Source organism: Nyctereutes procyonoides, unplaced genomic scaffold (genome assembly GCF_905146905.1).
Source record: "Nyctereutes procyonoides isolate TBG_1078 unplaced genomic scaffold, NYPRO_anot_genome, whole genome shotgun sequence".
Lineage (NCBI taxonomy): Eukaryota > Metazoa > Chordata > Mammalia > Carnivora > Canidae > Nyctereutes > Nyctereutes procyonoides.
Genome location: NW_026575052.1, coordinates 8,740,625 through 8,763,796, shown reverse-complemented (window position 1 = coordinate 8,763,796; position 23,172 = coordinate 8,740,625). Strand labels below are relative to the sequence as shown.

Genomic DNA, 23,172 nt, shown 5'->3' with positions numbered 1-23,172 from the left:
CCAAATGCCAAAAAAACAAGGAAATGAGGAGTCTGACTGCAGGTTAGTAAAGGTTTCTATCAAAGACATGATTAACAGACAATGGACAAATGGCAAAATCAGGAAATAATATTGTACAAAGTTTAAAGGCAACACAGAATTAATACCTAGAAGATACAAGAAATTCCTGCAAATCTTAAAAAAATTAAAATCCAAGGGGGAAAAAAGGAAATGATGTAACCAGACAATTCAGAGAAGGGAAGCTTACTTGTAATTAACTGACAAGTAATAATAGTAGTTGTTATAATAGTAGTAATAGGGGCACCTGGGTGGCTCAGTTAAGCATCTGCCTTCAGCTCAGGTCCTGATCCCAGGGTCCTAAGATGGAGCCGTATGTCAGTCAGGGAGTCTGCTTCTTTCCCTCAGCCCTGCTCATGCTTTCTCTCTCTCAAATAAATAAATATAATCTTAAAAAAAATATGCAGTAATAGCAGCTAGTATTTATCTGATATTTATTATATTCAGAAAGTGTTTATTATACTCAGGACTATGCTTTACATATATTAAATCATTTTGCCCTCTCAACAATCTGATGGGGCAGATGCTGTAATATCCCGTTTTATTGATAAAGAAACTAAGGAGAGTCTCATAGTAACACATAGTAACACATGGTAGAACTTGAGTTTGAATCTAAGGTATCACTGGTGGGTATATTAATTGATATAGCTGTTCTAGAAAAACATTCTGCTAATATTTAGTGAAATTTTCTGTGTGTGTGTGTGTGTATATATATGCCTTGTGACCCAGTAATCAATCATACTCCTGCATACATATCCTAGAAAGATTCTTACATGGGTCCATAAGGAAGAATGGCCAGAAAAATCATTGGAGCATTGTTTTTGGTAGCAGGAAGATGAGAGGCAATTTAGATGTCCATCACGAAAAGAATGTAAGTAAATGTGCAAGAGGTATACTATGGAAAATAGTGCATTAGAAAGAAGTAACAGCTAGCTACTAAGACAGAAACATGGATAGATAACTCAGTGTTGAGTGAAAAAAATAACAACCACAATGAGATCTAGAGCATAATAGCATTTATATAAGTTAAAAACATGCAATCAAAATAATACTATATATCTGACAAAGCTACATACGCAGCCAAAGACATTTTATCAAATACATTAAAGGGGAAGCATGCAGTATGGGAGGGCAATGAGAGTAGGTGTTGGAGGTAAGAAAGAAAAATAAAATCAAACATGAAGAGCCTTGCCCAGACAGAGAAATAAATACTAGAGTGTCACAGATGAGGAGGCTCCCTGAAACCACCCTCAAAAGGCAAAAAGTAAAACTGAAAAGTAACATGGAGAGAGGAGAATCTCTAAAAGGAAAGTCATTAAATGCAGGAATCAGCACAAATAGCAGCCTGAAAAATGGAAAATCATAAAAATAATAGAATACTATGAAAAATATTATAAATTATGTTTCATTTTAATAAACAGGCAAAATGAAGGAAGTCATAACCAAAGGATAGGATAATATAGAAAAAGAATAATCAGATGTGAAACAGAAACTTTTAATTTTAAAAAATTAATTCATTGATATTCATTAATTGATAAATTAAGTAGACTAGATACAGCTAAAGAGAAAATCAGTGATTAGGAAGAAAAGTCTGGGAAAATTACTCAGAAGGTAGCAGAATTTATAAAAAAACAGAAATATGAAATGGAAGTCAAAGGACACAGAGGACAGGATAAGAAGGTGTTCCAAATGGAAACAATGGAGAACATGCAGGAGAAGCAAGAAGATATGCTTTCTGAGAATTTTCTCAAATTAGAGACAAACATGTCTTCAGAATGAAAACTTTAAAATATTAACAACAGAGAAAAAGTTGTAAAGAAACCAACAGAAAAGACATTACTTATAAAAGAACGACAATTGGATACAGACTTTCCATTTTAATAACAGATGCCAGAAGAAAATGCAATTAACAATTTTTGAACATTAAGGAAAATAACAAGTATCCATATCTAGGTTGAAATAAAATTATCTTCAAACACAGACGTCACTGAAAGAATTACTTTAAGAAGAAAACAGAGCCAGAAAAAAAAGGGACAGAACTTAAGAAAAAATAGCAAGTGGCAAGCAAAGAAATTGCTAAACAAACCCACCAGAAAAGTTAAAATCAGGAAGACTGCTAACATCAATGTTAGTGAGGATGTCAAGTGACTAGAACTCTCATACACCGCTAGTAGAAATGTAAAATGGCATAACCATCTGGGAGAACTGTGTGGAGGTTTCTCATAATACAGAAGAGACTGGTAATAAATCCAACAACATGGATAAACCTTAAAACTATTAAGTCAAAGAAACCAGGCACAGAAAAGTCTATATATATGACTCAACCCAACTTATAGGAAACAGAAATACAGGCAAAACTAATTTACAGTGATAAAAATCAGATAGTAGTGTGGAGGTTGTGAGGATGGCATAGGGTAGGGAAATGAATTAAAAGAGAGACAAAAGAACCTTCTAGAGGGGGTGCCTGGGTGGCTCAGTGGTTGAGAATGCCTTAAGCTCAGGTCGTGATCCTGTAGTCCTGGGATCAAGTCCCACATCAGGCTCCCTGCATGGAGTCTGTTTCTCCCTCTGCCTCTCTCTCTCTCTTTCTCTCTCATAAATAAATAAAATCTTTTTTTTTTTAAATAACTTTCTGGGGAGTGAAAATGTTCTATATCTTATTTTGGGTGCTTTTTTTGGGGGGGTGCTGTTTAAAGAGCAGATATTTGTCAAAACTCTTCAAATATAACACCTAAGCTCAGATATTAATTATATCTCATAAAAAAGAAATTAAGAAATGTGTTGGTATACCTAAAATGTACTGGCTGTTTAAAAATGGGTACTGGAAAGAGAGATTAAAAACAAGGTAGAATAATGACAACCACAGTTACTAGTTCTAAATGCTTTGCATACATTAACTTCTTTAATCCTTTCAACAATTCTATGAAGTAGTTACTCTTATTATTCACGTTTTACAGATTAAAAAAACGGTGGCACAAAGAGGTACATAACTTACCTCGGGTTTATACTTATGTGGGGCAGAGCTGGGGTCCAAACTCAGGCAGCCAGGCTCTAACGTCTGTATTTGTAGAAATCCAATGCCTCTCTGAAATTAACAATGAACAACATGGAAGATGAGAGGAAACCAGAGTCAGGGTATTCCAACGGTCAAGAGGATGACAAGCACAATGACTGACTTTTACCTTTAGCCTAAGTGAAGTTTGTATGTTAATAGTTAAGAATGTGGGACGCCTGGGTGGCTCAGTGGTTGAGCATCTGCCTTTGGCTCAGGGCATGAACTTGGAAGTCCTGGGATCGAATCCCACATTGGGCTCCCTGCGTGGAGCCTGCTTCTCCCTCTGCCTATATCTCTGCCTATCTCCCTGTGTCTCTCATGAATAAATAAGTAAAATCTTAAAAAAAAAAAAAAGGTAAGAATGTAGGGGAATAGAAGCAAAATAAATATTTGTAAACAGGGGGTACAAAAGAGAATAAAGAAAATGTGATGAATCCAACATCAAGTGAGAAAAGGAAAAAAGGCACAAGAAAACTACATTAAACAGAAAATAACTGAAGATGGCAGAAATAAGTCCCAATGTATTAGTAATCACAATAAAGAAACAGATTGAACTTTCTGTTAAAAGGCAAAGAGATGGGGCCCCTGGGTGGCGCAGTCAATTAAGCGTCCAACTCTTGCTTTCAGCTCAGGTTGTGATCTCAGGATCATGAGATGGAGCCCTGCATCATCTTTGCGTTCAGAGCTCTCAATCTCTCTCTCTCAAATAAATTTTAAAAATCTTTAAAAGGCCGAGGGATTGGATTCTCTGATTGGGTTTAAAAAAAATCAGCTATATGTTACTTAGAACAAATGAGTAGGTGTGTTTACACTTAAAGCGGTGCCTAGTGTGTAGAAACTAATACATGTGGTAGTTGTTACTACTATTAAACTGTGAATCATCCTCATTAAATGGTTTTACAACTAGCCATGTGACTCGACAACTGAAGTACCTATCTGTAAATAAACAATTAAACTCTATAATCTCTGTAGACCACTTTCAGGTATAGAATATTGCTATTCAATGAATCTAATATATAATCATGAGGGATACACTGGTGATTTGGGGGCTACTGACATGTACTATAGAGGCTAAACTATACTTTGCTGATCTCACAACTAAAATATAAGAGCCTCTAACATATATTTTACTGTTTCCCCTAATTCCCTTTGTAGGGAAGTTAAACTGAGGAGAGAGAATACAGCATTAGAGATAATGTCGTGAAAGTGTACCTTTCAGAGTTACAACACTGCATGCTGGAATCTCTTAAGTGAAGTCCTATAGATTCTTGTATAGAGGCAATCCTAAATTATGTTATTAAGCACTTTCTGAAATTGTCAGGCTTGGGAAAATTGTTAAAGGTCCCAAGGGAAGAACATTTAAGCAACAAAAGAGCACCAGAAAGATGGATGTTCCTCAAAGGAACAATATTAAAGCCTCAAGAAAAGACTATACTGATAGAGAATAAAGATACTTAGAAAAAACTTAATTGGCTGAACCAAGTGCTGTATAATGACCTAAAACACAAATGGGAATTCAATACAAAGTGGAAAGTAGGCCAGCTTTCTAAAAGGAGCACAAAGAATATTTATTATTTGCTTATTTATTTATTTATTTATTTATTATTTATTGTTCATTTATTTAATTTATTTATTTAAATTTTTATTCTGTCTACTTCCAGAAAAGATTTGAACGTTTAGGGATTCTTTAAGTTAAAAAGAAACAAGAGAAAAACCAGAAAGAGCAAAAGTGAGAACTAAGTCACAGTTCATAAGAAACATGGACTCCCTTCAACGAACAAGGAGGAATGTAACGCTAAACACTCTTGATATGCACTGCCTAATTAAATAAAACAGATGCTCTGAAACCCATAATTGCTGATGATGTCTTTAGCAAAGCACTCAAAGACCTTTGCTGTCACTACTGGAGAGCAGGAGGCTCTTTTCTGTACCTCAGGAATTGGACTTACGATTCTTCAATTACTATACATACATGTCATCCAATTCCTAATTATGGGTTATTTGCCTATTATTTACTCAGCACATCGGTAGGTGCTATGAGGCAACCAAATGAAATATAAAACAAGATCTTTGTCCACAGGGAGTTGGTAATAAAGTTGACCCAAAGCTGGAATGATTGAAAATAGTTCTCTTAAAAGGACTCAATCCATAAGAGACCTATGGAAAGGAAGGCAAGAAAAACAACAAACAGACTTATCCCAGTGGGTGGCAAGGACAAGGAAAGAGCTACAGCGGGTAAATGCAAGCTGGTAAATGCAAGCGAGGTACAACCTCAACAGGCCAGGGTGAAAGGTAAAGAACTCCAGACAGAGGAAGAACCATGAACTCAGCTCCAGAAGAGGCACACCTGGCATGTGGGCTGGACATCGTGTGTGTATAGGACACAGGTGCTACACGTGGCTTTGGAAGGACATCCAAGAACTAGCTGCCATCATTATTATGGACATTGGACAGGTGAGGGCGGGTCTCCAAAAACATTCACGGAAGAGGCAGTGTGGAGCACAAGGCTACCTAGGTTAGGCAGGACAGAAAAGGAACAGAGGAACTTCCACCTGCTTTGAGGGAGGAGCTTCTGCAATAGGACTAGCACCATTAAAGCAGAGCTTTCCCAGTGACAGGAGGGCTGGGCTAATAAGCAACGTGCCTAGCAATGGAAAGGGAAGAACAGGCCTCCTCTATTATGTTGTCTATATTGGCTGTCTATACAGGTTGTTGCCTTGGACATCCTATATTGTGGAGTTCCATGGAGAATTTGGGCCCACTTCTGCCTGGATTTCCATGTTCCAATATCCAAGAGAGAAGAGCCATTCTATTACTTAATCAACGGTCCTTGATTCTGGTTGCCCTAACAATTCTGAACTCTCCTTTGGGCACATCTATCTCATGGTAGGAAACATCTCTCTTATGGTCTGGCTCAATGCAATCTTATCTGCTTAAAGGTTTTTGTTTTGTTTTGTTTTGTTTCTGTTGCTGTTGATAATCCCTTTCTCTTGAATAAAATCTTTATTTCTACCTTGATGTCTGGACTCTGCTGGAACCAGAGAGCTGGAAGAGACCTTGGAGAGCCCTATTCATCGCTTTGAGCAAACAGAAGTTCATTACTTTATCTATCACGTACTCTTGTCGCATGACCAAATGACCTTAGTCCAATCTCTTTCCTTTTTAAGGGAGGAAACTGAGGTCCTGGGAGGCTGAATTGCTCTTTGATCCAAGTCAGCTTTAACCCCATGGCTATTTAGTATCTCACAAACAACCAGAGTCAGGTGAAATAACAGGCACTCTCTACATAATTAGAGCAAAGATCACACATTCAGAGACAAGAAAGGGGGCATTTGCTACACGCAAAAAAAGATGATTTAAAATGTAAGGTATCTAAGGAATCAGTTAAGTTAAAAGAGAACCACTAGCAATTATTTCTGAGAATACAAGGTGGATGGGTGAGGTCAGAAAAGGGTGGTTGCAGCTTTTAGTGGGCCCAGATTTCTCAAGTTCAAAAGCAGCTGTCATTTGGTCTTGTCTCTTACACAGAGGACCTGAAAGGCAGTAACGTGCAGTGTAAGGGATGGAAGTTTCTGTATTTGGCACTCCTGGATTCATAGTAGTATCCTGTTATATGTATCGTCATCATTTCTAACGCTTCGTCACTATCATCCTCATTCCATCCCAAATGCTAGTTCCCTGTGGTTCTAGGCCTTGAGATTTATAGCAATACCTGACTGGCCTGTGTGTTTTCCTAAGGTACATTCTGGTCATTGGGAAATCCAAGTAACCTGAATAGCTCTGAAGAACCCCAAGAGTGAAGATTCTTAAGTAGCTGGTGGCATCAAGTATAAAATTCACCTCTGGGGATTTGGATGCTATCCAGTGAGCAATATGGTAGACACTAAGTAAGGAAGATATAGAGATCATAATCCCTTGCTTGTGTACTGAGATTTACACCTCATCCCATTTATCTTCGTTTTACAGAGGAAGATTTAAGGCTCAGCGATGTTAAATGCCTGGTTAAGAGTCATGAGTTAGCAAGGGGTAGAAGTGAGCCCAGGTCTCAATTCTCAAGCCATGGTTCTGTCCCATATAAAGTGAAGGCCTCGCCAGATGCCAACTTAGCTACCACTTTTGCAGATAACTTCCCCTTCCAAGAGTTCAGCGGCCACTAAGAAGTATAGCTGTCAACTTTTGGTTGCTTAAAAAGTACACTTAGTCTCCCCCTGAGGGAACTGGTTAGAGCCAACCACATCCATTGCCCCATCAGCTCAGGAGACCATATTTTTTTCTCAATTATCAACTCAGGTCTCATGACAGAGTTAGCCCTAATGATATTCTGCTCTTTCTTTTCATATTCTGTCAAATTATATGAAGATATTATTTATCAAATGACTACTAATAAGAGCTACAAACAAGTACTTTACTATGTTTCTAACCACTTTTTACGTTACCTCCTTTAATACTAACAATCCAGCAAGATAGGTAAAACCAATTTACCGTAAGTCCTAACAGTGGAAAGGTTAAGGAACAGGCCCAAAATCACATAGCAAATTAGTAGAGGAACTGAGATTTTAATCCAGTCGGCCCAACCTAAAGCTCTTGCCCTTCTATCTACTAGAAAGGTTTCTGACCTGGGATTCTGTCAAAGAAAAGAATCTGATCCAGAAGTTCTGGGGTAGGGCCTGAATTCTGCATTTCTAATAAGCTCCAGGTGATATGGATACTATTGGTCCAGGAACCCTCTGAGGAACAAAGCACTAACACAATGCCTATTCTCAATCACTTTTTTCGTATCAAATTATTATGTCTTAAAGTAACTTTTCACCTGTAAAAAATCTCAAGTCCTCTTCAAATCCTTTCCTTTTGCACCTGCCTTTGGCTCCAGTCAGAAAAACAAACTCCCTAACAACTCTGGGAATAAAACCTACAAAATATGGAGGACTCCAATAACCATGTCTGAGGTGAATAGCTCTATGGCCTGACACCAACCCCAAATCCTGAGAATGCATTTCAGCAATCTGGTCTTCCAGGGTTAGTCCGGCTTCCCTGGCTGCTGCTAAAGTAACTAGAGGTCAAACTGGTCCTGATCCAAAGTGGTCTGCTGAACCTGGTTAAGCCTTGTAAGAGCCTAAGACAGTACAGCCAATCAACCAACGTATGCTGCACTGAAAACAATGAAGAGATCTCTGCTTATAACACTATTATGAACTACTGTGTCATTTCCTTTTTAGCCACTATCCCATCTGTCTTCCCCAGAATCAGACAACTCTATAGCCTTCTACCCAGTTTCCCTGAAAGCTGTACTCAACAGCATTTCAAAGCCTGCATTCTCTTTTCTGGCACAAAGCCTAAAATCAAGCTCAATATTATGTGTTGCCTTAACATCTGGTAAAATCAGGAGGGCCTCAAATGACCTAATTACAAACTCTACTACCCACTCTGCTTGGTAGACAAGGTCCCTGAGCCAAACAATCCTCCTTATCAAAGGGACTAAGGTCCAGTTCCTATTTATCCCTGAGTAGTGGGCTTCAGTTCCTTATCAACCCCCAAAATTATTCCAGCAAGCCAGTCATATCCTCTGAAAGAAACCGGGAGGCAACCCATCCTTTTGATACTACAAAGCCTGCCTCCCACAGCACCTGATTACTCACTCTGCTCCTGCGGGCAAGCCTGTGTCCTTCTCTGGGGCTGTGAGTATATGTGACTAATAAGCTACGGTCAGTCTCATCAGCCAGTGTCCAGTGTTGTGTGTTCAACCATCCCTATAACCCTAGGGTAGGAATCCCTTGCTCAGCAACAGGGTGAATAAGAAGTCCTGAAATATCTTTTTTGCCCAATCCACTGGCTCTTCTTCATATGCTTGAATCTCTTGAATGCCTTTTGCAAGGTCATCAATTGCTCCATGATGGTAATAATGTCCAGCACCGTACTAAGCACTGTCCATACACTTTTCCTTTCAATTCCCCTAACATCCCCATTATTACCCCTAACGTACAAATGAGGAAACTAATGTCTAACAGGTTATGCCCAAGACCATATAGCTAGTAAGTCTGAGCATGGTACCAATGCAGTTCTGCTGGCTCCCTGTTCTTAATTACTACCCTAGCCTTGAAAGAACTTCTGGGCTCGGTGTTAGCATTCCTCAACCCCTCTCCACAGACAGAGATGTGCTGCTGGCTGGCCTGACAGGAGCACCTGCATCTGAGATGCCTTATTTCTTCTGGTGGCCTCTGCTGAAAGATGGATGGAGATGCTTATCTGGAAAGAGTGCTGTTGGAACAGGAGATGGTTGGCTGGCTGCCAAGAAACTTCCCTTGATGGCTTGAACTTAATTTACCAAAAGGTCTAGTCTGGTTGTCAACCTTGCAGATATAAACACCCTATCCTATAAAAGTCTCACAGTTAATTGGTTGGGAGGTTGGATAACACAGTCTGAACTTAAAAGAAATATAAATCAGAAAGTGAATTTATTAGTTCATTTATTAGCGAAATAGGCCTTCTCTTTACAGTTAGATGTGAAAAAACCAAGTACCATCAGAAGAGACTGTATACTACCAATTCAACGGAAACCCACCACATCTGTCTTCGTCTTGCAAGTAAAAGCTGGGCCCCAGACTGGGCGGACAGGGTCTGAGCATCAGTGTCCACAACACCGGCACCACCAACTAACATTCGATCTTGTCCGTTCCATCACCAACTTCCTAGACTCTTCTGTGGCTCCAGTCTCTCTTTTGATTTAGTTGGATTCAGCTTTGTCTTTGAGGTAACCTTGTGCAGGTATTTAGTAGCACTGACCATGTGCTAATTTTTCAGTCTCTTTCAGAATGCAAGCAGTGCCCTCCTGTTGCCCCTGCCCACAGGCTTTTCACTCGGTGCTCTGAACATCTATCGAGTCAGAACTACTCTTCTTGCAAGGAGCTTCACCCAATGAAGCTCTCAGCTCACTTCAAATTTATCCACCCTCTAATGTCTCCCTGGCTATTATCAGATTCAGTCCTCACTCCTTTCCTTTCCCCGGGTTCCTCACCCACTCCCCTCTCCCATGCACTTCTGTAGCCTGTCACTCTGCCTTCAGTCACTCTGCCACCCATCACTAATTAAAACTTTATAAAAGAGGGATCCCTGGGTGGCGCAGCGGTTTGGCGCCTGCCTTTGGCCCAGGGCGCGATCCTGGAGACCCAGGATCGAATCCCACGTCGGGCTCCCGGTGCATGGAGCCTGCTTCTCCCTCTGCCTGTGTCTCTGCCTCTCTCTCTCTCTGTGACTATCATAAATAAATAAAAATTAAAAAAAAAAAGAGTTTCTTATAAAAAAAAAAACTTTATAAAAGGAATTTATCAATACCAAACATATGTGAGATGACTCTTGATCAGAAGGATAATAAAAATCTGAGAATTCTGCAACTAAAATTATCCTTAGAGACTATATATAATTCAGGCCTGTCATTTTACGGATGAAAAAAGCTGATAGAATTAAGTGACCTGCCAAGTCACAGGCCTAAGTAATGGCAGGGCCAAACCCAGGACCCAGATTTCTAGATTTTCAAGCCAGTACTTGAACCAAAATACCAAACCCCTAAGTATACACAACAAGGGAGTGGCTCAGTGGGGAGGGCTTCCCAGGTATCTCATAGACTGGTAGCCACTAGCAGCAGGCCTGTTATACAGCACATTTACTATTTTTCCATTGAATGTTGATTAAGTATTAACCACTGATAGCTCTTTCAATGAGAAAATAATTATCCTCAAGCCGGAAAACTGCCCAAAAGTGTCTTAGGGAATATATGATTGCAATTTCCCCGATCCACTATCATTAATACAACTAGAAGGTAGATTTGTGACTTAACAACAGAAAGAAAAACCACATTTTTAAAGTGACTCTTTAAGATACTTAAAAGATAACATGTTTAATGAATATATAACTGAGGTCATGATGTAAAAGGCCTTCTTACACATAAAGGAAACAGATGAAATTCACAAACAATCAAGCCCATTAAAATCAGGCAAAGGATTGGAATAAATCTCTCTCCAAAGAGGATATTAAAAATGGCCAATAAGCACATGAAAAAATGCTCAATATCAGTTGTCATTAGGGAAATGAAGATCAAAACTGCCAGGAGCTACCACTCCACACCCATGAGGATGCTATAATAAAACAAACACACACAGGCAGAAAGTACAAGTGTTGCTGAGGATGTGGAGAAATTGGAGCCCTCACACATTGCTGGTGGGAATGTAAAATATGCAGCTACCACGGAAAACAGTTTGCAAGTTCCTCAGAAAGTTAAACAGAGATACTACATGAGCCAGCAATTCCAATCCTAGGTCTAACCCAAAAGAAATGAAAACACATTTCCACACAAAAACATGCTCATGTTCACTGAAACATTATATGTAATAGACAAAAACTGGAAACAACCCAAACGTCCACCAACTGATAAATGAACAAACACAATGTTATATAGCCTTACAATGGAATATTATTCAGCCATACAAAGAAACGGAATACAGAAAGCATACAACAGGAGTGAAACTTGGCAACACTATGCTCTGTGAAAGAAGCCAGTCACGAAAGGCCACATACCACAGGATTCATTTACACAAACTGTTCAGAATAGGCAAATCCACAGCAATAGGAAGTGAATTAGTGCTTGCCAGGGGCTGGGAAGAGGGGGAGTTGGGGAGTGAATGTTAATGGATATGGAAGTTTTTATTTTAGAGTGATGAAAATATTCCAGAATTAGAAAGTGGTGATGGTTACACAGACTTTTAAGTTGTATACTTTAAAATAGTAAATTGTATAGTAATGTGCATTATATCTAAATAACTTTTTAAAATTAGACTCTAGAAGATTTTTAATAACATGAGGAAATGCTTTTAATATACTAAAAGGAAAAAAAAACAGCATGCAATTGATATTCCAAATTCCAATTTGGTTTAAAAGTATTTGTACATGCATGTACACATCTGCATTTAAAAAGACAGAAAATATATCAAAATGGGTTCCTAGGTAGTGTAACGATGGGGGATTTATTCTTCACACATCTCACAATTATTTATAGTAAGCATGCATTATTTTTAGAACAAGGGAATTTAAAATAGAAACCCAGGGTATGCCTGGTTGGCTTCAAAGCCAGTGTCATTTCCAACTACCTATTCACTATTAAACATTTATTTAGTTCTTACTATGTACCAAGCAAAATTAAAGAAGATATTATCTCTGCCTGCAGAGAATTTCCACAAGTCTAGCATGAGGTTTAAACCTGAGTCTATGGATTTGGAAGGGAAAGAAGAGTCCATGTGCTCTTTAAATTACATGCAATGTCGTCCCAACTGCACACTTCCCAGGGCGGAGAGCCCACTGCTGTCATGAGCAGCAGTGCAGCTTAATGGTTAAAGGATGGAGCTGGAGCCACACAACCTGGTGTGAAGATTGACAGTCCAATCGCAAAGTGTGTGATCTTAGGAAAATTACCTAACCTGCAAGGGGCACAGTTTCCTCATCTACAAAATAGGGGCAATAATAGTACGTCTCTCACGGGGTGGTTAGAAGAGTCAATAAATTAACACCTAAAGCACCAGCACTCTGCACTGAGGACATATTAAGTGTGTAATAAATTCATTAGCCGCCAGCCACTATCAATCACCATCACTGCCACCATCCCACCACTGAATTCTCAAGGAGGTAGAGACTGGATGGACAAAAGGCCACTATAAAGATTGTTTGCCACATCTAAACTGGCAGCATCTGATTCTTGATAGGCCTATTAAAACCATTACATTAAACTCATTTCTTTTTCTAGATTCTCTCAATTTCTAATGAAACTCTTCTTTTGAGGCATTGTATAAAATACAATGAGACAAAAACATCAAAATGTTCGGTATAATAAACCGCTTGTGTCCTCTTATCTTCTAACTCCCAGAAACAAGCGATTTTTCAAGGCTATTCTAATGGAAGGAGGCTTTGAGAGGCTTATCTGTCTCTCCCGTGCCTTTCCCGGCCATGCTGCTCTGATTCAGTAGCTCACCCAAGATGGCTCTTCACAGGCCAAACTGCAAAATCTCTGGAGCAACACAGTCATCTAATGAGTGGCTGGGGACTGTGACTGCATTCCACCTACTGCAACTCTTCCATCCTACAGTCAAGAGTCTCAACAAGCAATCATCAATCCAATGCTTTTATATCCTACCTCTTAGGTGTTAAAAAAAAAAAAAAAAGACTCTTGGCTTTGTCACTGGTACTTACAGGCATTTTGCAGTGACCTGAAGATGTGGATAAGTTCTGAGGTTTCACCAACTTGATTATGAGAATACACATGCTTTTCCTCAGCAGGGAATAATCAATCTAGACACACAGAGGAACACAGTAACAGCAGACCAAAGTTCAAATCCAAAGATACCCATTTAATATAAAAATTAGAGCAGTCAGGAAACTACACAATACCAAACCAGGCTAGGTGACTCTAGAGACTAGGTGCCTACAGTAGGGGTCAGAAGCTCTAGGGACGCCTGGGTGGCTCAGTGGTTAAGTGTCTGCCTTCAGCTCAGGGCATAATCCTGGAGTCCCATGATTGAGTCCTATATTGGGCTCCCTGCATGGAGCCTGCTTCTCCCTCTGCCTAAGTCTCTGCCTCTCTATCTTTCATGAATAAATAAATAAAATCTAAAAATAAATTAAAAAAAAAAAGCTCTGGAGCCAGCTTTACTATGTATCGCCCACCCTGGTGGTAAATCACAGCAAATTAGGAATCATCACGAATTGCAGTACTGTCTCTCTCAAAGGCTGTGTGACTTTAGGCAAGCCACTTAACTCTCTAGGCTTGTTTCCTCATATATAAAATGGAGGTATTAGTGCTTGTTAGTGAGATAGCTCTAAGTACTAATAAGCCACTGTATGTATATAACAAAGAGTGCTGGGCTATAATCTGAGAGAATTCAAAGCCTTAAACTCACTGAAAATTAACAGGTGATACAAGAACTTTTGAAATCATTTGGTCCAATTCCCTCATTTTGTAGATGAGGAAATGGAGGTGTTGACATGTGTCTCAAGATCTTCCAGGTAACTAATGACAGAAATAAGACTCTTCCTGTTACCTATGTTTCTGGTATATACTCTAAGCAATGAAGAACACATTTTGGAAAGGGAAAAAGACACAGTTCGGAAGGGTTAAGGTAGGGATCTAACAATAGGAGCTAACATTCGCGAAAGTTTATTATATCCCAGGCACTGTGCCAAGCACTTAGCATGGTAGCCTTATATAATTTTTGCAAAACCTGTGAGGTAGTTACTATTATTAATTCCACTTTCAACTGAAAAAGTAGAGTCCTATCAAAAGTAAACAGCTTGTTGGGCAGCCCAGGTGGCTCGATGGTTTAGTGCTGCCTTCAACCCAGGGGTGATCCTGGAGACCGGGGATTGAGTCCCACATCGAGCTCCCTGCATGGAGCCTGCTTCTCCCTCTGCCTGGGTCTCTGCCTCTCTCCCTCTCTCATGAATAAATAAATAATCTTAAAAAAAAAAAAAAGTAAACAGCTTGCCCCAAACCACAAAGCCGATGAGTGCCAGAGTCCGTAAATGAACCCACACTGTTTGACTCCAGAGCCGGAACCTTTACTGCTGGATGCTGCCCAAGCGTGGGAACTGAAAAAGCAGTAAAGCTCTTGATCCCTCAGTCTTTCTCCCACTTTTTTGGTAACTTCTCTGTTCAGAGGCAGGGCAGAGATACATAGTAAACAAAGTAGGGCTTTTGTTGTTGCTGTTGTTTGTTTTTAATTCCAGTAAACATACAGTGTTATATTAGTTTACAATAGAGATTCACCAATTCTATACATTACCCAGTGCTCATCATGACAGTGTACATAAAGTATTTCTAAAGTAAGAGGAGATGACTTTAATTTTGAGGCTACTTATTCTGTGCTCTATGGGCACCACACACACTTCTTTGAAGCCATGAAGCGAGTAATGGTGCTGCTGGGACAGATGGAGCTCACGCAGCCCTAGTGGGGCTCTAAGGCCCCAGTTCCTTAGTCAGTGTGTGGCTGTCCATCCCACAGATCTTTACTGAGCTCAGCCAAACACCCTTAACTAAAGCTGTCCTTACATTGAGAAGAAGTTCAATATAATCCTGCTCTCAAAGAGCTCACGGCACAGGTAAGAACATCACTTTTAGCTTAGAAGCCTATTCTTTTTACACCTCAGTAGTATCAGGCGCACTGAAGACTATGGAGCTCCCCCACTGCCTACATTACTGTCCTGTGACACTATGCAGATCACCCAACCTTCCCTAGACCTCTGTGCACACTCACAGATGAACTCCATTCTTCTCTCCTCCAGTGCTAGAAGTTTCTTGTCTTTGAAGAAGCAGAGATTATTTTCCTCTCCAACTTTCTCTTTTCTATCACCAGGGAGCGTGACTTGAGGGGGTTAACTTGAGCTAGCAACAACAACAAAATGCAAAAGAGGATAACTTTCCTATTGCTTCTAACTTTGGGAAAGAGCCTATGGGATTCCATAGTATTTGCTCAAAAATGTTCAAAGAAAGACATGGAAAATTTCATCCTCAACACTTCACTGCCTGAGAAAAAAATCCAGAACTCTAGGGGCCAATTATTCTGCTGTCTTGGACTCTGACCTTCAAAAGTCTCCCTCTGGTTTGAACCTGACTGGAACTGAGGGCAGCTGACAGCAGAGTGCCGGCTATAGAAGCAGCCTGTATCTAGGTTGGTCAGAGCTAATGACTTCAGAGCATCATTCACAAGTTATGGGATCTCACTAAAACTATGGCCTAAACAAATAAGAGCAGCAAGTTTTATACCATTATTTAAATTCCTAAGTTCCTGCTATGTTCTCAATATCATGCTGGGGGCCAGGTACTCAAAACACTGGCAGGCCTTTCAAAATCAACTAGTACTGGACTATACTAATAAAACTAGGCCAAGAGAAAGCAAGTGTGAGCAGAACATATAAGAGAAGCGGGGCAGGGGGTGGGGGAGTCGGAGGGCTTACTGTTTGCAAACAAGTAAGGGAAATCTTTGTGATTAAACTAGATAGAAGGGAAGACTAATGTAATACTATGAGCTGGAGTTTAGACTGGAGTAGCTTCTTGACCGTCATCCTTGTTTCTGCTTTTCCCTAGCCAGCTGAGAGTTTAAAATTTGAAAAACAATCTTAGTAAGAGCTAAAAAGAGATGGGTTCTAAACCTGACTTTAACTTTGTAAACTGGAGTTACTTAATTTTTCAAAATCTGTTTCCTCAACTGTAAGGGAGGTAATGTGTAAATGGGAACTCATAATGCTATTTACATTTTTCTATATTTGAAACTTACATATTTTAATGGAGAAACTAATTAATACCTATTGCTTAGTTGCTATAAGGATGACAAGAAATAATTATGGAAAAGACCTAGCCAGTGACTAGCATTTTGTAGTATTCAATAAATGATAATTATCATTATCAACATGCTATTTTTTAAAGTTCTGGGATGAGGGTAAAGAGAACAACATACTACAAACAAAGTGAATTAGCAGCTGCAGACTGTATACTTAGGGATATCTGGATGTCTGTACAAGGACAACCTTTCCATATACGGGTCTTACAGGCCTGCTCTTTGATCCACTTTCATCTTCCCCTTCCTGCTTTATTTATCCATTCAACAAATGTGTACAGACTGCCTACTGTATGTAGGACACAGAGCTATGTCCTGAGAATGGGAATGTGAGAAAGACAGACAAGAGAAGGGGTTCTGAGGGGACAATCCCAACAGGATGGGCTGAGGAAGACAACTATGAACCATCTGAAATGATATATAAACGTATATGAGTGTGTGGTATATACATTCCTCCAAGAAGTTCTGGAGGGATTCTAAAATTCTAAAAGAAATTTATTTATTTTTCTTAAGTTAAGAATGAGGGATGCCTGGGTGGCTCAGCAGTTTAGCACCTGCCTTCGGATCAGGGCATGATCCCGAGGTCCTGGAATCAAGTCCCGCATCGGGCTCCCTGCATGGAGCCTGCTTCTCCCTCTGCCTGTGTCTCTGCCTCTCTCTCTGTGTCTCTCATGAATAAATACATAAATCTTTAAAAAATAATAATTAAAAATGAAAATCTAATAAACTTAACAAGAAGCATACAAAATTTATAGGCAAAACATAAAACATTCCTGAAAAATCACAAAAGTGGCTTTGAGCAAATGGAAAGACAGGCCGCAATCTTGGAGAAGAAGACTCAACATCCTAAAGATGTCAGTTCTAAGCTGATTAATAAATTTAACATAATCTTAATAGAAATACCATCCATCTGTTAATGCCTGAAATTAGACAAATTGATTTATCAAGTTTATGTGGCAAAATGAACAGGCAGAAACAGCCAGAAAACACTAAGAGCAATGTGAAAAAAAAAATGGCCCTTCCAAATGTTAAAAAAAAATTCCAAATCCTCTAAAATTACGATGGTTTTACAACAGCATATGAACTGACTAACCAATGGAACAAAATAGAAAATTCAGTAAGAAACTCAAATGCATGCAACAGTTTAGTATCCAGTAAAAACAGCATCTCAAATCAATGGACAAAAAAATACTTTCCTTTCTTTCTTTTTCTTTTTCTTTTTTTTTTTTTTTTTTTTTTTTTTTTGTCTTGAAGAGAGAGAAAGAAAGTGGGGAAGGGGGGCGGGAGAAGACAAAGACAGGAGAGTCTTAAGCAGGCTTCAGGCCCAGCATGTAACCTGACCTCAGGACCTTGAGATCATGACATGAGCTGAAATCAAGAGTCGGATGCTTAACCCACTGAGCCACTCAGGCGCCCCAATAAGAACTTTTCATAAATAGCGTTGGAACACCTGGCTGTTTCTCAAACCAAATATCAAGATAAATTCCAGAAGGATAAGAACCTTAAATGTTAAAAAAAAAAAAAAGGGGGGGGGGGAACCACACATATACTGGAAGAAAACATTAATGAATTCCCCATGAATTAAGAGAAGGGCAAACTTCCTGTGACTCAAAATCTAAAGCAATACATGGTAAGACCCACAAATATAACTATATATAGGTGTAAAACTTTTATACAGCAATAAAACAACATATGCAAAGTTAGGCATATGACAAATTGGAAAAAATGTTTTTGCAATTTATGCCACAGACATTGGGCAGGTATCCTGTATCTCATTAAAGGAGAAAACAAATTTAAACTATACTGAAATTATTTCTTACCTAACAGATGGGCAAAACCCCCAAAACTTTGATAGCAAGACTCAAGAGAACAGAGAAGGAGGATCAGTATGAAATAAAAACTTCTGTGAATGCACCTTGTTGTATAGTTTTGATTTTGGAACCATATAAATGGTTTACCTAGTTAAAAAACAATATTAGATTTTTTTCAAAGCAATTCTTAAAATTTCAAAGAGCCTGTTGAAAAAGGTTATCAAGTTGGTGGCATACACACACAGAAAATAAATACGTCAACTGACCTCAGGACAGTATTTGACTACACATTTGAAGCAGCACATAATCTAAGGACAAAGGAACCACATAAAAAAACACAACATTCGGTGATCTCATGATCAGTGCAGATAGTGGCAAGCCTGGTTAGTAACATGACCAGAAAAATGCAAAGCCCCAGAGTGCAGCTGGCCCACATGTCCTGGGAAGGATGAAGTTCTGTGGCCCATCGAGCATGACTGACCAGTGCTCAAGTAGAAGAAGGGTGAGAGGGGAGGGTAGAGGAAGATAAAGCTTGAGACAGGCTTCGCCAGAGCTTGAGGACAGTGCTGGCCAAGCCAAGGAACTGTATTATCCTGAGGGCAGGCAAGCCATTTGAGAGTTTAAAGCAAGGGGGAAACAGTAACATGTGATCTGTGCTTTATAAAGATCACTGGCAACAGTGTACAAAATAGATTAGAAAGGAACAAAGGAAGAAGCCAGCTGGCCAGCTAGGAGGCTGTTGTAGTAATTCAGGACAAGAGATTACAGTAGCTTTAACCAAAAGTGAAAGGGGACATCAATAGGCTTGTAGCATAAATAAATGTGGACTATTTATGTGTAGGGAGTGGAAGGAGGGTGGTGGGTTGACAGAAGGGGAAGAACATGGGGGGACTTGCTGCCTTTTGCCAACTGTGTGGTGCCATCCACTGAGATGAGGAAACCAAAGATAAGTACCAGATGGAAGAATAATGGCAAGTTCACTGCTGCCAGAGCCCCTGACATCACCCTTCAGAGCTAGTGGGGACAAGGAGCTAAAGGAGTCAAAGAGGAAGATCCAACAATCAGGCTGCAGTCTCAGAAAGCTGAGAAACAGATGAAACTACCAGGGTAGATGACCTCTTGCAATATTTTCTCAAAATCAGAACCACATACTGTTCACTTTTTTATATTTTAATAAATTTCAAGTAACCAATATTTAGAGGCGCCTGGATGGCTCAGTCAGTTAAGCATCTGCTTTCAGCTCAAGTCATGATCCCAGGGTCTTGGGATCAAGCTCCACATGGGGCTCCCTGTTCAGCAGGGAGTCTGCTCTTCCCTTTCCCTCTGCCCCTCTCTGTGCTCATACTCACGGTCTTGTCTCAAATAAACAAATAAAATCTTGAGATGGAAAAATATTCCATGCTCATGGATTGGCAGAATTAATATTGTGAAAATGTCAATGTTACCCAGGGCAATTTACACGTTTAATGCAATCCCTATCAAAATACCATGGACTTTCTTCAGAGACTTAGAACAAATTATTTTAAGATTTGTGTGGAATCAGAAAAGACCCCAAACAGCCAGGGAATTTTAAAAAAAGAAAACCATATCTGGGGGCATCGCAATGCCAGATTTCAGGTTGTACTACAAAGCTGTGTTCATCAAGGCAGTGTGGTACTGGCACAAAAACAGACATATAGATCAATGGAACAGAACAGAGAACCCAGAAGTGGACCCTGAACTTTATGCTCAACTAATTATGCGATAAAGGAGGAAAGACGATCCACTAGAAGAAAGACAGTCTCTTCAATAAATGGTGCTGGGAAAATTGGACATCCACATGCAGAAGAATGAAACTGGACCACTCTCTTGCACCATACACAAAGATAAACTCAAAATAGATGAAAGATCTAAATGTGAGACAAGATTCCATCAAAATCCCAGAGGAGAACTCAGGCAACACCCTTTTTGAACTTGGCCACAGTAACCGGAGAAGGACAAACGGTGTATGTTCTCATTCATTTGGGGAATATGAATAATAGCGAAAGGGAATATAAGGGAAGGGAGAAGAAATGTGTGAGAAATATCAGAAAGGGAGACAGAACATAAAGACTTCTAACTCTGGGAAATGAACTAGGGGTGGTGGAGGGGGAGGAGGGTGGGGGGTGGGGGTGAATGGGTGACGGGCACTGGGGGGTACACTTGACGGGATGAGCACTGGGTGTTATTCTGTATGTTGGTAAATTGAACACCAATAAAAATTAATTTATAAAAAAAAAAAAAAAAACAAATAAAATCTTAAAAAAAAAAAAAGTAACCAATATTTAGAGCCCCAAAAGCTAGTAATCCTTTGTTTCTCATCTCCCTCCTCCTTCTTAGGCCCTTCCCTTCATAAAAATGTACTTTGTAAAACACCGAGAGTCCCAGAATTAGACTCTCGGCTGATAGCAGAAGTCACTCATGCAAATACCTCCAGGCGTCAGGCAGATGCAAAATCTCTCTGTAAATGTAAGCAAAACATTGATAAACACGGTATGGGCCAAACCGTGGCCCACAACAGTTCTGGACTGAGGTCCCATGTTTACAAAATGCCCCAAGATAAAGACCTAAAGATGGTTCCTTTTATTTCCATTTGAGTACTAATAAACCAGAAACTGCATCTATGAGACAACTTTTTCAGAGGTCCTTAGTATTAGATAAGTGAGGTAAGTTTGGTTTCAGAAAGAGCTCTTTCCCTTCACACAGAGGGATGCCAGGACAAATGCAGAGGAAGCATCTCTCTTCCTTCACTCCTCTGTCTCTGCCTCCTTGAATCCATCCCTCTCCTCTTCCTCTCTCCCTCCTAATCCTACTTTCTTACGGTACTGAGGAACCGAGTCCAGTTGCACAAATTTGATGCCTAGAGCCAAAGTATTAGGCTGCTAAGCCTCTTCCTTTCACCTGTCAAAAAAAAAAAAAAAAAAAAAACAAATAGGGCAACTGCTACCAAGGTTGCCAAGACAACACATCACCAGTGTGGCAGTCTCCTGTAAAATCATGACAATGACCTCTGAGGCATTTCTAAAGTACCTCATGGGGTAAATACCTCTATCAGACGTGATCACTCAACTATGCTTGGCCACTTTCGACAGGAAACGAGGCCTGGAAAGGTATTTTCAAAACTGAAGTCAAAAACACACAGCAGTAAGAAGTAACTGGCTTCAGGGGGGATTCTCAATACTACTTTGGGCCAGTGGTATTACATGTAACATTTCATCGTTGGCTCTGCACCTTTTGAAGGTCAAGGATCCCTCTGAGACCTGATCAGAGAAATGGGCTCACTCCCCAGGAAAATGACATTCAGAAAAATTTTGCAGGCAAATTCAAAGAATCTGTGGGTCCCTTGCAACTCAACCGTTTACCCCAGATTAACCACCTCAGATCAGCAATAATGTATTTAGTTCATCTAAGGAAATGAAATACTTGGTGCCAAGAGTTTGAAGATTTGGAGTTAAATAGTAACATTAGGGAAATATAAGGAAAGCTAGTATTCTTTCCTTACCCTTTCCCTTGAGGGCTGCAGAAGCCTCAAAACTGTAATGGTCTCTGCAAATGACACACCATACCCCCTCCAAGACTTAAAGAAAGTGACAATCTCATCTATGAATTTAAATGCCCTTAATATTTAATTCTTTCCTCTACATGGTTACGGCTTGCTTTCTTCGTATTATCGAGATGATAGCTTTAGAAGGCAGCCTATTGGAGATCCGGAAAACCATAAATTCCAATTCAATTTCCTTGTGAAAATCAAAGAGCTCACTCTCTTGAAGAGTTGAAAGCGGCTGAGGGGTCACTGCCTTCCTCCGGGGTGCTGGTACACACAGTACTCCAGAAGGATAACATAAATACTCAGTATGAGGCAACAGGGCATACCAATTTGTTTTTCAATCTATTTTATTTCAGTTCAAAGCTTCTTTGCAGACAGATAGCCCAAGAAAACAAGTCACACTTTGGTTATACTCAGTCTTCTTCAATCTCCAAAAGCAGTTGAGTATTACCAAGGTGTGGCTCGTTTTCCTGCAGTGCCTGTCTGCAATGTTGCTTTGAACTGAAATAAAATAGATTGAAAAACAAATTGGTATGCCCTCGCTCCTCCTGCAGTTTTATATTATCCTTCAAAACCAGTGTTACCACCTTCTCTTTACTGGAACCTAACAGCCCCAAATCACAAAGTAAAACTGGAATACTTGAAATGTGAACGTCCCACCCAAACCTAAAATAGCAATTTAATGCAAGGCTTATTGTTTAACCTGCCAATCTCTGTCCAGTTCCTTGCTCCATTTGCTGGGCTGGATTACACCTTCTAAAGACATGTGCAATCTGGATACTAGACACAGTTTAAAGCAAAACTTGACATTGCTGATCTTATACAGTTTGCTTGATTTCTTACTGCCTTTGCAATTTTTCACGTTCATGAACCCAAACACCTTTTTATTTTTACCAATTCAAAAACTCTGCTACATGCTTTAAAACATTCAATGCCCTGCATAAAGTATGCATCATCTTGAGAACTTTCAGAGGAAACTCAAAACCACTTGCAAACAAACCATTTGAAACGACTAACAACTAGAAGAAGCCTATCATTTTCTTAGACTGACTTAAAAAAATGCACGTCTTCAATGGAGGAACACACTAAAATAATGAAAAGTGCCATGAATAAACAGTTGTATAATTTGGTTGAAAGAAAATTAAAAGCCGTTTGGAAGAGTTCTATCTCAACAGAAACATTAAGAAAAGGTAAGACCTGTTCCTGTCCCCGGTCTCTGTCAAAGACAGAAACTTAAAGACAGACACACCTTCAGTTCTGTTGGTAACAGAATCCTGGGCTTTTGTTATTATTTAGCACTTCAAATAAATTTCC

General features: G+C 39.6%; 1 protein-coding gene across 3 annotated transcripts in view; it reads right to left on the bottom strand.

Moving 5' to 3' along the window:
• ZBTB40 (zinc finger and BTB domain containing 40) overlaps positions 1–23,172 on the bottom strand; it is a 72,362-nt gene that overhangs the window by 45,653 nt on the left and 3,537 nt on the right. For all 3 annotated transcript variants that reach the window (XM_055331865.1, XM_055331866.1, XM_055331867.1), the window contains exon 2: positions 3,053–3,142. The gene's annotated coding sequence lies outside the window, so the exon portion shown is untranslated. The remainder of the gene's footprint in view (positions 1–3,052; positions 3,143–23,172) is intronic.